Raw genomic sequence first — 16,305 nt, 5'->3', positions numbered from 1 at the left:
TCATCCAACATGTATTGCTGCTTGGTGAGGATAAACCATGACAAAATTTAAAGAAAAAAAATACCTAAAGATAAATGTCATGCAGTGTAACAGACGTGTAGAAGATCTGGAAGCAGGAGAACTTTCCCACTCTTTCTGAAAGCTTAGCACACAGATGACTGGATTCTACCCACATTTATGGCACAATCTCCACATAACTCCCTGTACTAGAATTAATAACAAATATTTATGGAGCACTAGGTACCTGTTCTGAGTATACTCTGTTCTAAGCACATTACATGGACTATCTCATATATTCCTCATCATAACCCTTGCAGTAAAACACTAATTAGTATTAGCCCCATGGGAGGAGGAAGGGGAGAAAAGAGGCTTGCACAGATGTGTGAATTCCTCAGTGCCACACCATTTAGCAATCTGTAAAACTGGTGTTTGAATCTAGGCAATCTGGCTTTTAAAAACAACCATATGTTTAACTGCTCTACTTCTAAAGATCATGAGAATCTGTGTTTACAAGGTGCCAAAATCTGAAGAAAGCTGAATAAATTCAACCATGGTGTTTATTTATTCTTTGAATAAATATTTATAAAGCCAGAAACAATACTATTATTGGAACTGGACAGAAAAGTGAACAAGATATAGAAGGGCTCTGACCCCCTTACAGCTAATATTCTACTAGAGTGAGATCATAACAAATAAGGTTCATAACAAATAACAAATAAGGTAATGTCAAATAATAAAAAGTGATGTAAAATAATGTGAAGACAAGAGGAAAGCTACTTTTGGTAGTATGATCAGAGAAAGTCTTTCAGAAAAGGCATTATTTGAATTGAAAGTGAGTCTAACCCAGCTAATGATCTAGCAAGGCATTCTAGTTAAACTGTGAAGAAAAGTCCCTGAGGTATGAACAGGTGAGGTCAAGGAACGGGTAGACATAGAGTGAAGGGGAGAATAATAGAAGGTGAAACCAGAGAAGCGAACCCCAGCAAGCTCATCCAAAGCCTTATTGGCCACGTTAAGGAGTCTGGACTTTATTCTCAGTGCAATGAGAAGACTTCAAAAGATTTTATGTGATGGAAATGATTGGACTTAAATTTTTTAAAGGTCACTCTGGTTTCTTTGTGAAAAATGGATTAGCTAAGGGTGGGAAAGAATGGAAGAATTTGAAGGTAGGCCTTCTAATGCATTAGAAGGATTGGATTGGGGAAGGAGAGAAAGGGAGTAATCAAGGATGAAGTCAAGGCTGAAAACCTGTAGGGCAATGCATCCCATGATAAACTAAGTTTGTGATATCCATCCCACTTATTATAGATTCTAATCAACCAAATCAGTCAATAATCACTCAATGAGGGACTTTCCTGATAGTCCAGAGGTTAAGAATCCACCTTGCTAAATCGCTTCAGTCATGTCTGACTCTTTGCGATCCTGTGGACTGGAGACTGCCAGACTTCTCTCTCCATGGGATTTTCCAGGCAAGAATATTGGAGTGGGCTGCCATTCTTTCTCCAGGGGATCTTCCCAACCCAGGGATTAAACCCACGTCTCTTATGTCTCCTGCCTTGGCAGGCAGGTTCTTTACCACTAGCGCCACCTGGGGAGCCCAAGGGACTGGTCTTGGTCTGGGTTATCGTGACACAAATATGCTCACTTTGTAACAATTCATCAAGTAGTGCATTTATGATTATGTATTTATGATGTGCTTTTATGTATAGTGAACCAAAAAAAATGCATTAAAAATATTGACTAAGACTCTATAACCCCTTTATATTTCTAGTAAATAATTTTTTAATTACTGGAAATTTTTCTGGTTTTTTCTGTCATAAATTTCATGTCATTCTTCTTCTTGTAGAAATATGTTATTATGAATTACTATGTAAACTTAAAAGGTATATTATTATATATTGATTTACAATCTGCTTCATTGATCCTCTTTAGTATTTCCAATAATTATCAATGACACTTTTCACTATTTAGTAATATTTTTTATTTTATTCAAGCTGACATTAATATATATTTTGATTGTCCTACTATCTGAGAATAGATTTTCAACATTTAAAAAATTGCTGTTACTTAAATCTGGATGGTTCTCAATTGATAATGCACATAAAAATCATTTGGGGAACTTGTTTAAAATACATGTTTCTCATTCTCTGCTGAAATAACTCTGTAGTATTTTGAAAGGATACTAGGAATTTTCATTTTTCACACATACCTCAAATGGTTGTGATGCAATGTTCCCCATCACTGTTTGGAAATACTCTTATAGACCATTCATTTTGGTGATTTTAAATTTTCCATGGTTTCTTTTTTTCTTGTACTACAAAACTTTCCACTGGTCTGTATTATTTTGGGGGAATGGAATGAGGACTCTGACGAAGGTTGGTATTCCTGGTTACTGGAATTTTATCTTTGTTGTTTAATTACTTTGTCATTTCAAAAGATGTGTATTTTTTAAGGTATTAAAGAAAATAATTCTTGATACTCTCTTGGCTTTTGTGACATTATGTACCTGAAGCCAATTCTTCTTAGTTTCCTCTGAAGGCTCTTTTTTCTCCCTTCCCTTAAGCCATTTTCTCTTCCTATTCTATGCATTTTCCCTGGGTGATCTCATTCATGTCTGTGGTTACAACTACCACCAATATGGTCTTTAATTTCTTCAGTCTGTACTTCAAACAAGAACATTAAGTTGCCTGTTAAAAATGCCCATTTCACTATCCCTTGGGAACCCAGATTCAATATATCAAAAGCTGAACTCAACTTGTATCCCAAATCTATTCCTCCTCCAGTATTTCCTATCTCCATGAATTTGCCATATCCCGTCAACTATGGCAGATGCTTGATTCTGTTCCTCTCACCACCACGTTCAGAAGACCTTCACCTATATTATCTGTAAATTCTACCCCCTCCTTTTGTCCCCACCAAAGCCATCTCAGTCTAGTTTTCATATATGGCTATGACTTTTCTCCCTTCCTCTGTTCATGGCCTTTTCATATTCATATTTCATACTACTTCTAGTGATGTTGCATGCATGCTAAGTCACTTAAGTTGTCTGACTCTTTGTGACCGTATGGAGTATAGCCTGCCAGACTCCTCTGTCCATGAGATTCTCTAGACAAGAATACTGGAATGCTCTGCCATGCCCTCCTCTAGGGGATCTTCCAGACCCAGGGATGGAACCTACGTTTCTTATGTCTCCTATATTGGCAGGCATGTTCTTTCCCACTAGGGCCACCTGGGAAGCCCTCTAGTGATGTTATAAAACTATAAATCTGATCATGTCACATTTGGACTCAAAATGCTTCCAAGTAGTCTTCCATATAAATCTTCTGGGGACTTCCCTGGTGGTCCAGTGGTTAAAATCTGCCTGTAAATGCATGGGTCACAGGTTCAATCCCCGGTCTGGGAAGATCCCCCTGAGCCCCACAACTACTGAGCCTGAGCACTTAAAGCCCATGCTCCACCTCAGTGAGAAGCCTGTGCACTGCAACTAGAGAGTAGCCCCTGCTCGCTGCAACTAGGGAAAGCCTACGTACAAGCAACAAAGACCCAGCACAGCCAGAAACTGAACAAATAAAATTTTTAAATAAAAACAATAAAACTTCTAAACATAGTCAACAACATCCTTTAATATTTAACCCAGCCTTCATCACTAGCCTATCTTCCATTATTTCCCCACTTACTAAACTCAAAGCACAGCCAATCTGAACCACAGGCAGGTTTCTTCCTGCCTCTCCTGACATGCACGTTTTCCCATGTGCTGCTCACTCTGCCTTCAACACACTTCTCCATCTGACTGTCAGTCATTCATACCCATGTTTCAAGTGTTGACTTCGTTATCAACTCCCCCTCCAGGCTTCCCTGGCCTCTGACTTGGATGGAGTCCTCTGTCTGCTCTTATCCTCTTATAACATTCTTCTTATATATTCACTTCTGTCATAGCATTTCCCTCATCTATTGTTGATTGTTGGCCTATTTTTATGTCTTCCCAACTAAAATTTTCAAACTTTACTCAGGTCTCTACCTAAAAGAATTCTTCCCTGACCATATACTACCTAAAACAATACTCAACAACACCCCCACCCCATTTCCCCACCTTACTGTTCTCTATAATCTTCCTCATGGCGCTAATAAACCACTCAAGAATGTAATATCTCTTAATTTGTTCATCTGTTTAGTTTCGGATTTCTCACTTAGGATAACCATTCCATGAGAGCAATATCTTACTTCACCACTGTATTCTCAGAACCAGAAGAGTCCCTGACACGTAAGTGCTGGATAGATATGTGATGAACAAATACAAGAATGGGTTCTTTGTATGTAGTTTCCAACTTTTACACCATTGTATCCTCAGCACTTAGAACTAGTGTTGCTGACACAAAGTATATATTTAATAAACATTTGATGAATTAACAGAGAGATGGCTCTAATAATTGCTCTATCAAAAATAAATATTAAATTTGTGCTATCTCATACATGAAGTGTATGTGACCAGGAATGGTAAGATATATCTATAATTACATTACATGAATAATTGAGATATTCAAAATTACTTAGTATTCAAGAAAAACAAATTTGTATTAGGAACTAAGTAATGAGGGCCAGCACCTTTGCTTAAAAATCAGGTAGTTTGGGGGACTTCCCTGGTGGTCCAGTGGTTAAGAGTGCCTTGCAATGCAGAGAATGTGGGCTCAATTCCTGGTTAGGGAACTAAGATGCCACATGCCTTGGAGCACAACTAAGCCCACACACCACAACTATTGAGCCTGTGTGCCACAGCTAGAGAGTCCATGCACCTCAAAGAAAGATCCCACATGATGCAACTAAGACCCAATACAGCCAAATAAATAAAAAAAATTTTTTTTAAAAACAGGTATTTCAAAGAAAATGAGGTAGGGCTTTGTGTTAGTCATAATTCTAAAGAGTTCCCCAAGATTCTTATCCCCTGGCTATTCAACCTGCTGGCTAAATATAGATAGTGCTATGATAAGATGCTGCAGATGTAATTAAGGCTACTAATCACCTGACCTTAATAAAGGGAGATTATCATGGAATAACCAAATAGGCACAATACAATCATCTGCATGTGTGTGTGCTAAGTTACCTCAGTCATGTCTGACTCTTTGTGACTATGGACTGTAGCCCACCAGCCTCCTCTCTCATGGGATTCTCCAGGCAAGAATACTGGAGTAGTTTGCCATGCCCTCCTCCACGGGATCTTCCTGACCCAGGGATTGAATCCACTCTTTTATATCTCCTGCATTGGCAGGCGGGTTCTTTACAACTAGTACCACCTAGGAAGCCCCAATATAATCACATGAACCCTTATAAGCAAAAGAAGAAAGCAGAGAGTCAGAAGAGATACAATGGGAGCAAAGGTTACTGAGTATACCCCAGATGCTGATTCTGAAGATGAAGAAGGAAAGCCACAAGCCAAAGAATATGAGTTGCCCCTAGAACCTGAGAACAACCTCCAGGTGGTAGCCAACAAGAAAAGAGGGGCATCAGTCCAAAAACCACAGGGAACTGAATTCTGCCAACAATTTGCATGAGTCTGAAGACCTATTCTTTCCTGGAGCTTCCAAATAAGAGCCCAGGCCAGTGAACAGTTTTATTCCAGCTTTGTGAGAGATTAAATAGAGAAGCCAGCTGAGCCACCCAGACTTCTGACCTCCACAACTGTGAGATAATAAACTTGTATGGTTTTAAGCTACTAAATTTGTGGCAACATATCACCGCAGCAATAGAAAAGTAACAGAGGCTCATTTCCTATTCTACCACCAGTTTGCAGGGAGTCTCTGAACAAATTATTTCACATTTCTGTGTTTTAGCTTGGTATCAGGGTCTACTAATAAATGGGACTGAAAATAAACAAATTAAGTAAAAATAACTAATTGATAGAACTTTTTTAAGAATTAAAAAAAATCTTAAGAATTCCATTGAATCTTCACATTTGCAGACTAGAACACTGGGGTCCACCTCCCTAATTACTAGAAAAGCTTAGATTTGAGGTCAGATTTCATAACTACCAGCTTAATGTGCCTTCCACAACAGCGTGTAACAACATGTAACTATAGCCCTTACAGATGGCTTGCAGCTGTGCTGGAGAGGAATCTGAGGTGTGAGGGGAAAAGGCTGAAGCTGGCAATAAGAAACTAAAAATGTGTTTTGGCCCCATGACTTGGTAGCTGGGCAGACCCTAAGGAAGTTGTCATTGCTTGAGAGCCTCAGTTCTCTTGTCTGTATGATGGGAAAGATATTACTTGCCCTGCTTTCTTTCATGGGTTCTGGTTAATAAGCATTTACTGAGCACCTACTACTTATTCAGTATTGCACTTAGTGCTAGGTTACAAAGATAAAACTGGGCTCCTGATTTCAAATAATTCATTTATAAACAGGTGATTTCAATGTCATGTGATACATCTTATGCAAAAGGTAAACAAATGGGCTATGGGAACCAGAGGGTCATCTAATCCAGACAGCTAACCCAGATGTGAAAACACAGGGAAAGAATGCTTCTGTATCTTGAAGGACAAGTAGACATTTGCCAGCAGAAAAGGGCCTTCCAAAGGTGGGACCAACATGAGCTCAAATGTACAAACAAGAGGAAGCATCATATGGAATTCAAGTAGCCTGTTTTGCCAAGAGCCAAGAATGTGAGGAGACTAGCTCATAGGCAAAAGTCAGATAATAAAAACCATTGTCTGACTTGCTAGAGGCTCTGAACTTTGTAGCAACATGGCTGGAAATCATCATACTAAGTGAAGTAAGCCACAAGCAGAAAGACAAATACCATATGATACAGCTTATATGTAAAATCTATAAGAAATGATACAAATGAGCTTATATATAAAACAGAAATAGACACACAGACATAGGAAACAAACTAATGGTCATGTGCTCAGTCCCATTACTTTGAGACCCCCTGGGTTGCCATTTCCTACTCCAGGGGATCTTCCCAAGCCAGGGATCAAACCAGCATCTCTTGTGTCTCCTTCATTGGCAGGTGGATTCTTTACCACTGTGCCACCTGGGAAGCAAAAGGGGAAAGGAGAGAAGGAGATAAATTAGGAGTTTGGGATTAACATATGGCTTCCCTGCTGGCTCAGACAGTAAAGAATTTGCCTGCAATGCTGAAGACCTAGGTTTGGTCTCTGGGTCAAGAAGATCTCCTGGAGAAGGGAATGGCTACCTACTCCAGTATTCTTGCCTGGAGAATTCCAAGGACAGAGGAGCCTGGCTGGCTACAGTCCATGGGGTCACAAAGAGTCGGACACAACCGAGAGATTAACACTTTCAACTTTCATTTTCATGAATAAAATAGATAACCAATAAAGACCTAGTGTATAGCACAGGGAACTATACTCAATATTTTTTAATAACCTATAAGGGAAAAATCTGAAAAAATAGATATATATGTATGTATAACTGAATCACTTTGCTGTACACCTGATATTAACAACATTGTAAATCAACTATACTAGAATAAAAATAAAACTGTTCACAAAGACATTTTTGAAGACTGTCATTGTTATTATGAGCTCCTTGAAGGCAAAGAATGAAATCTTCTTTCTATATCCCCAATACCTAGCATTGACTGATGAAGTGAAGGTAATATCTGTGCCTTTTAGTACACACAAGTTCAAGTTTACTGTATGAATGCATGAATTAATTACTCCTTATTGAAGCAGCCTCTGTTCAAGGCTCTTGGGACAGAATTTATGTTTATTTCAGTGCCACAGAAAATTTTTGAAAAATTGACCTTGTCCAGTTACCAAAAAAAATATAGGTTTAACTTGAACAAGACCTCCAGAGACTAATTTAGTAATGTCCCAGAAAATTAAGATAAAATTATGCATAAGATTATAAGACAATCATCATAAAAAGTTAACTTTCAGTTAATTTTCTGAAACAATTTCCTTTTAACTGGCACAAATTATTTCTATGCCTTTCTATTTTTAGTATTTAAGCTAACTCAAATAGTCAAATCAGATCAGGTTATATCAGAATATTACTATTTTTGATCAAGAGCCTTTGTAAAACTGACAAAGCAAAGAATAAATATGATGTGATATTATAATAAATGATAGAGATCAAAACAGAATCAAGTTAAAAGTCATGTTTGAGTATAATAAAAAGTAACAAACTTTCAGAAATTATTATTTTGGTGTCTAAGGTATGTCTAGATATCAATAATGGTTAACCATTTCTACACTGTGACAAGAATTGATACTAGTTAAATTATGTCTCCCTCCCAATCTGCTATGGCTCATCAAATTTTCTGCTGTTTTTCAGCATATATATACTGTTTGGAGACAGGAAGAGAAAGAGAAGGTGAGAGGGACTTTAAATACACAACTACATGTGTATTTAAGTCAGGTACTTTCTACATATAGGAAGACCTAAGTCATGGCAACGGGTATGGCTTCAGTCCAGACTGTCATAAAGGCATGTCTGATTTTTGAAAAGGCAATGTAAAATAGGAAGTATCATCTACCTTATCACTATTAACTGTTTTTAACTGAACAAACTTTTATGCAAAACAACATAACAATGTTTTGACCAAAGATCTAAGATTACTAACTCTGTGAGAAAATATTTATGAGTCCACAGAGATTAGACAGGGATGAAACAGTCCTGGAATTTCAAACAGAATCCTCCTAGATCTCTAGCAACCAGAACATAGAGATGGTCATGGGAAATGATGACTGAAATGCGTTAGTATGTCTCCTATTTCCACTTTTAAATGTTGTATATGATTCTGGAAAAGGCAAATCTGTAAGAAAGATAACAGATCATTGGTTGCTAAGATTGGAAATGCAGAAAGAGTTGAAAACTAAGGAGCAGCACAAAGGGAATTTGGGAAGTGTGAAAAAACGAGATCCTGCTGGTGGTGGTAGTTCTACAAATTACACATTTGTCAAGGCTCATAGACCTGTGCACCAAAATAAATTACTTTTGTTGCTGTTGTTGTTCAGTCACTAAGTCGTGTCCAACTCTGAGACCCCATGAACTGCAGCATGCTGGGCTTCTCTGTCCTTCACGATCTCCCTGAGTTTGCTCAAACTCTTATCCATTGAGTTGGGTTTGCCATCCAACCACCTCATCCTCTGTCAACCTCTTCTCCTGCCTTAAGCTTTCCCAGCATCAGGGTCTTTTCCTATGAGTTGGCTCTTCACATCAAGTGGCCAAACTATTGGAGCTTCAGCATCAGTCCTTCCAATAAATATTCAGGGTTGATTTCTTTAGGATTGACTGGTTTGATCTCCTTGCTGCCCAAGGGACTCTCAAGAGTCTTCTCCAGCACCACAGTTCGAAAGCATCAGTTCTTCAGCACTCAGTCTTCTTTATTGTCCAGCTCACACATCCGCACCTGACTACTGGAAAAACCATGGCTATGACTATATGGACTTTGGTAGGCAAAGTGATGTCCCTGCTTTTTAATACTCTATCTAGGTTTGCCATCACTTTTCTTCCAAGGAGCAAACATCTTTCAATTTCCTGGCTGAATTACTGTCTGCAGTGATTTTGGAGCTCAAGAAAATAAAATCTGTCACTGTTTCTACTTTTTCCTGTTCTATTTGTCATGAAGGGATGGGGCTGGATGCCATGATCTTAGTTGTTTGAATGCTAAGTTTTAAGCCAGCTTTTTCAGTCTCCTCTTTCACCCATATCAGAAGGCTCTTTAGTTCCTCTTCACTTTCTGCCATTAGAGTGGTATCATCTGCATATATGAGATTGTTTATATTTCTCCCAGCAATCTTATTTCCAGCTTGTGATTTATCCAGTCCAGCATTTTTCATGATGTATTCTGTATATAATTTAAATAAGCAAGGTGACAATACACAGCCTTGATGTACTCCTTTTCCAGTTTGAAATGAGTCCATTTTCAGCAAATCCCAAACAGGATAAACGCAAACAAAAGCATGCACAGACATATAACAACAAATTTATGTACAACAGAGATAAATTTTTAAAATCTTAAAAGAAGCCACAGAAAACTAAAATATTACATACAGGAGAACAAAATTTTGACTACAGTATTCTCTCAGAAGAATACTGAAAGTAGGGAAAAACACTAGGCTATTCATGTATGACCTAAATCAAATCCCTTATGATTACACAGCGGAAGTGACAAGTAGATTCAAGAGATTAGATCTGATAGGCAAAGTGCATGAAGAACTATGGACAGAGGCTCACAACATTGTACAGGAGGCAGTGATCAAAACCATCCAAAAGAAAAAGAAATGCAAAAAGCCAAAATGGTTGAGGAGGCCTTACAAATAGCTAAGAAAAAAAAGAGATGCTAAAGGCAAAGGAGAAGAGGAAAGATACACCCATCTGAATGCTAAGTTCTAAAGAATAGCAAGGAGAGATTAGAAAGCCTTCCTCTGTGATCAGTGCAAAGAAATAGAGGAAAATAATAGAATGGGAAACACTAGAGATCCCTTCAAGAATATTATAGATACCAAGGGAATATTTCATGCAAAGATTGGCATAATAAAGGATAGAAACAGTATGGACCTAACAGAAGCAGAAGATATTAAAAAGAGGTGGCACAAATACACAGAAGAACTATACAAAAAAGATCTTCATGACCCAGATAACCACAATGGTGTGATCACCAGAGTGGTACACTCATGGAGCCAGACGTCCTGGAATCTGAAGTCAAGAGGGCCTTAGGAAGCATCACTGCAAACAAAGCTAGTGGAGGTGGTGGAATTCCAGCTGAGCTATTTCAAATCCTAAAAGATGATGCTGTTAAAGTGCTAAACTCAATAAGCCAGCAAATTTGGAAAACTCAGCAGTGGCCACAGTACTGGAAAAGGTCCGTTTTCATTCCAATCCCAAAGAAAGGCAATGCCAAAGAATGTTCAAACTACTGCACAATTGCACTTATCTTAATGGCACCCCACTCCAGTACTCTTGCCTGGAAAATCCCATGGATGGAGGAGCCTGGTAGGCTATAGTCCATGGGGTCACTAAGAGTCGGACACGACTGAGCGACTTCCCTTTCACTTTTCACTTTCATGCATTGGAGAAGGAAATGGCAATCCACTCCAGTGTTCTTGCCTGGAGAATCCCATGGATGGGGGAGCCTGGTGGGCTTCCGTCTATGGGGTCGCACAGAGTCGGACACGACTGAAGCGACTTAGCGGCAGCAGCAGCACATGCTAGCAAATTAATGCTCAAAATTCTCCAAGCCACGCTTCAACAGTACATGAACCAAGGACTTTCAGATGTTCAAGTTGGACTTAGAAAAGGCAGAGAAACCAGAGATCAAATTGCCAACATTCACTGGATCATGGAAAAAGCAAGAGAATTTCATAAAAACATCTACTTCTGCTTCATTGACTATGTTAAGCCCTTGACTGTGCAAACTGTGGAAAATTCTTCAAGAGATGGAAATACCAGACCACCTGACCTGCCTCTTGAGAAATCTGTATGCAGGTCAAGAAGCAACAGTTAGAACTGGACATGGAACAAAGGACTGGTTCCAAACTAGGAAAGGAGCACATCAAGGCTGCATATTGTCACCCAGCTTATTTAACTTATATGCAGAGTACATCATGAGAAACGCTGGGCTGGAGGAAGCACAAGCTGGAATCAAGATTGCCAGGAGAAATATCAATAACCTCAGTTATGCAGATGACACCACCCTTATGGCAGAAAGTAAAGAAGAACTAAAAATCTCTTGATGAAAGTGAAAGTGGAGAGTGAAGAAGTTGGCTTAAAGCCCAACATTCAGAAAACAAAGATCATGGCATCCAGTCCCATCACTTCATGGCAGATAGATGGGGAAACAGAGGAAACAGTGTCAGACTTTATTTTTCTGAGCTCCAAAATCACTGCAGATGGTGATTGTAGCCATGAAATTAAAAGACGCTGACTCTTTGGAAGGAAAGTTATGACCAACCTAGACAGCATATTAAAAAGCAGAGATACTACTTTGCCAACAAAGATCCGTCTAGTCAAGGCTATGGTTTTTCCTGTGGTCATGTATGGATGTGAGATTTGGACTATGAATAAAGCTGAGTGCCGAAGAATTGATGCTTTTGAACCATGGTGTTGGAGAAGACTCTTGAGAGTCCCTTAGACTGCAAGGAGATCCAACCAGTCCATCCTAAAGGAAATCAGTCCTGGGTGTTCATTGGAAGGACTGGTGCTAAAGCTGAAACTCCAATACTTTGGCCACCTCATGTGAAGAGTTGACTCATTGGAAAAGACTCTGATGTTGGGAGGGATTGATGAGGGCAAGAGGAGAAGGGGACAACAGAGGATGAGATGGCTGGATGGCATCACCGACTCGATGGACATGAGTTTGGAAAAACTTGTGATGGACAGGGAGGCCTGGAGTGCTGCAATTCATGGGTCACAAAGAGTTGGACACGACTGAGTGACTGAACTGAACTGAACTGAACTAGGTCTGTCATAGCATAGCTTTTCTTCCAAGGAGCAAGTGTCTTTTAATTTCATGGCTGAAGTCCCATCTGCAGTGATTTGGGAGCCCCCAAAATAAAGTCTGTCACAGTTTCTATTGTTTCTGCATCTATTTCCCATGAAGTTGATGGGACCAGATGCCATGATCTTAGTTTTCTGAATATTGAGTTTTAAGCCAACTTTTTCACTCTCCTCTTTCACTTTCGTCAAGAGGCTCTTTAGTTCCTCTTTGTTTTCTGCCATAAGGGTGATGTCATCTGCGTATATGAGGTTATTGATATTTCTCCCAGCAATCTTGATTCCAGCTTGTGCTTCTTCTAGACCAGCATTTCTCATGATGTACTCTGCATATAAGTTAAATAAGCAGGGTGACAATATACAACCTTGCCATATTCCTTTTCCTATTTGGAATCAGTCTGTTGTTCCATGTCCAGTTCTCACTGTTGCTCCCTGACCTGCATATAGGTTTCTCAAGAGGCAGGTCAAGTGGTCTGGTATTCCCATCTCTTTCAGAATTTTCCACAGTTTATTGTGATCCACACAGTCAAAGGCTTTGGCATAGTCAATAAAGCAGGAATAGATATTTTTCTGTAACTCTCTTGCTTTTTTGATGATCCAGCAGATTTTGGCAATTTGATCTCTGATTCCTCTGTCTTTTCTAAAACCAGCTTGAACATCCGGAAGTTCACGGTTCACGTATTACTGAAGCCTGGCTTGGAGAATTTTAAGCATTACTTTACCAGCGTGTGAGATGAGTGCAATTGTGAGATAGTTTGAGCATTCTTTGGCATTGCCTTTCTTTGGGATTGGAATGAAAACTGACCTTTTCCAGTCCTGTGGCCACTGCTGAGTTTACCTAGACAGCATATTAAAAAGCAAACGTTATTTACCAACAAAGGTCTGTCTAGTCAAAACTATGGTTTTTCCAGTAGTCATGTATGTATGTGAGAGTTGGACTATAAAGAAAGCTGAGTGCCAAAGAATTGATGTTTTTGAACTGTGGTGTTGGAGAAGCTTCTTGAGAGTCCTCTGTATTGCAAGGAGATCAAACTAGTCCATCCTAAAGAAAATCAGCCTGAATATTCATTGGAAGGACTGATACTGAAGCTGAAATTCCATTCTGTGGCCTCCTGATATGAAGAACTGACTCTGGAAAAGGCCCTGATGCTGGGAAAGATTGAAGGCAGGGGCAGAAGAGGACAATAGAGCATAAGATGATTAGATGGCTTCAACAACTGGATGGACATGAGATTGAGCAAGCTCCAGGTGTTGGTGATGGACAGGAAAGTGTGGCATGCTTCAGTCCATGGGGTTGCAAAGAGTCAGACACAAATGAATGACTGAACTGAACTGACTGAAGCTCAAATGAGCCAGTGCCTTGAAAGAAAGAAATGAACAAAACTCACTCAAAGAGAAATAGATAACCTGAATATTCGCATATCTATTATAGAATGAATCAGATCAGATCAGATCAGATCAGTCGCTCAGTCGTGTCCAACTCTTTGCGACCCCATGAATCACAGCACACCAGGCCTCCCTGTCCATCACCAACTCCCGGAGTTCACTCAGACTCACGTCCATCAAGTCAGTGATTCCATCCAGCCATCTCATCCTCTGTTGTCCCCTTCTCCTCCTGCCCCCAATCCCTCCCAGCATCAGAGTCTTTTCCAATGAGTCAACTCTTCACATGAGGTGGCCAAAGTACTGGAGTTTCAGCTTCAGCATCAGTCCTTCCAAAGAAATCCCAGGGCTGATCTCCTTCAGAATGGACTGGTTGGATCTCCTTGCAGTCCAAGGGACTCTGAAGAGTCTTCTCCAACACCACAGTTCAAAACCATCAATTCTTCGGCTCTCAGCCTTCTTCACAGTCCAACTCTCACATCCATACATGACCACAGGAAAAACCATAGCCTTGACTAGACAGACCTTTGTTGGCAAAGTAATGTCTCTGCTTTTGAATATGCTATCTAGGTTGGTCATAACTTTCCTTCCAAGGAGTAAGCGTCTTTTAATTTCATGGCTGCAGTCACCATCTGTAGTGATTTTGGAGCCCAGAAAAATAAAGTCTAACACTGTCTCCACTGTTCCCCCATTTATTTCCCATGAAGTGATGGGACCAGATGCCATGATCTTCGTTTCCTGAATGTTGAGCTTTAAGCCAACTTTTTCACTCTCCACTTTCACTTTCATCAAGAGGCTTTTGAGTTCCTCTTCACTTTCTGCCATAAGGGTGGTGTCATCTGTATATCTGAGGTTATTGATATTTCTCCCGGCAATCTTGATTCCAGCTTGTATTTCTTCCAGTCCAGCGTTTCTCATGATGTACTCTGCATATAAGTTAAATAAACAGGGTGACAATATACAGCCTTGACGAACTCCTTTTCATATTTGGAACCAGTCTATTGTTCCATGTCCAGTTCTAACTGTTGCTTCCTGACCTGCATACACATTTCTCAAGAGGCAGATCAGGTGGTCTGGTATTCCCATCTCTTTCAGAATTTTCCACAGTTTATTGTGATCCACACAGTCAAAGGCTTTGGCATAATCAATAAAGCAGAAATAGATGCCTTCCCACAAAGAATACTATAGGCCCAGATTGTTCCACTGGAGATTTCTACCAAAAATTTTAGGACTGTGAAGAAAGCTGAGTGCCAAAGAATTGATGCTTTTGAACTGTGGTGTTGGAGAAGACTCTTGAGAGTCCCTTGGACTGCAAGGAGATCCAACCAGTCCATTCTAAAGGAGATCAGCCCTGGGTGTTCTTTGGAAGGAATGATGCTAAAGCTGAAACTCCAGTACTTTGGCAACCTCATGGGAAGAGTTGACTCATTGGAAAAGACTCTGATGCTGGGAGGGATTGGGGGCAGGAGGAAAAAGGGACGACAGAGGATGAGATGGCTGGATGGCATCACCAACTCAATGGATGTGAGTTTGAGTGAACTCCGGGAGATGGTGATGGACAGGGAGGCCTGGCGTGCTGCGATTCATGGGGTCTCAAAGAGTCAGACACGACTGAGTGACTGAACTGAATTGAACTGAACTGAACAACAATTCTACATTACATGTTCCAAAAAATGAGTAAAGACTCTCATTTTATGAATCAGCATAACGTTGATACCAAAACCAGACATAAGACATTATAAAGAAACTACAGACCAATGTCCATATGACCACGAAGGCATAAGTCCTCAACAAAATATTAGCAAACTGTATCCAGCAACATATAAAGCAACAGTATGAGCGAACTGGGGCTTATCCAAGGAAATTAAACTAGTTCAATACTTGAGAATCAATCAAATATATATAATTCACCATTAAGCAAGCTTTTTAAATTCATAGATTCTATTAATTAAGGAAGAAAGAAGCCTTTGATAAAACTCAGCATTAATGATTAAAATACCTCTGCAAAGTAGGAATGAAAAAGAATTTCCTTAACTTGATAAAGGGCATCTACAAAACCCCTGTAGCTAACATCAAAATAGTTATCTAAGCCTCAATCATCTAATATGTAAAATGAGGATAGAAATATTTGCCTTTTGGACTTGTTATGAAAGTTAAAGTTGTTACCATTATGCCTAGCACATAAAAATGGTGAAAATGGTGACTCCTATTATACATAACACTAATAAAGTTTGTATTCATCACACATCAGTGCTGCATTAATAGTTGGAATGTAGTGCAATCCAGATCTCAAAATGTCTCCAGTATGTATTACAAAAACAAAATAAAAGCACAAGTAGTAAAAGCCACAAAGTGATAAAAGACAAATCAAACAGAGACAAATTTTAACTTTTTACCATTGTTATGCTGTATAGATCCCCTTAGGGAAGCAAGGTGACTCGGTGGTAAAGAATTTGCCTGCTAATGTAG

This window comes from Bubalus kerabau, chromosome 14 (assembly GCF_029407905.1).
Source record: "Bubalus kerabau isolate K-KA32 ecotype Philippines breed swamp buffalo chromosome 14, PCC_UOA_SB_1v2, whole genome shotgun sequence".
In the NCBI taxonomy this organism is placed as follows: Eukaryota; Metazoa; Chordata; class Mammalia; order Artiodactyla; family Bovidae; genus Bubalus; species Bubalus kerabau.
This window is presented reverse-complemented; position numbering follows the sequence as displayed.